We start from the raw sequence: 523 nt of genomic DNA on the forward strand, positions 1-523 counted from the left end.
TACTAGACCTGAGTATATATTAATTGTAGGTGCTATGGAACTATGTTTTATTTCTTCACCTACTATTCTCACACAAAAATACACATTCTCACAGTTCAAACAATTTCACCTGTTCTGATTAAGTTCTAAGAAATGATGAAAAATCTTATTTCTATTTTTCTACCATTTTATAATTTCTTTCTGTTTGTTTTCTCACAAAAAACAAAAATGATAAAATTATCATGAATGTGATCTCACAGGGGTGAATGGCAAATATGAACCATACATGATTGGTAATTGAGCTGAAGTAAACATTTATTAAGTATTTTTACATAAACTGTTATGGCTGTATTGATTTAAGAACCTAATACTGTGGTGGGTCCACTAGAAAATGTGAACACCACACAAGGGTTAACACAGGAAATTCCACTCAGAGAGACAATCAAAAAACAACACAACATAACCACAAGAATTGAACTGTGAGTGTCTGTCCTATATTAAAAATCAGCACAATTTTCTCACTTTTCCCCAGCTTGCACTTAAA

The 523-nt window shown here is 31.5% G+C and overlaps 1 pseudogene; it reads right to left on the reverse strand.

Annotated features, from left to right (window-relative positions):
* The window catches only part of LOC116687040 (extracellular calcium-sensing receptor-like), a 9,266-nt pseudogene that overhangs the window by 7,135 nt on the left and 1,608 nt on the right, over nt 1–523 (reverse strand).

Source organism: Etheostoma spectabile, chromosome 3, assembly GCF_008692095.1.
Source record: "Etheostoma spectabile isolate EspeVRDwgs_2016 chromosome 3, UIUC_Espe_1.0, whole genome shotgun sequence".
Lineage (NCBI taxonomy): Eukaryota > Metazoa > Chordata > Actinopteri > Perciformes > Percidae > Etheostoma > Etheostoma spectabile.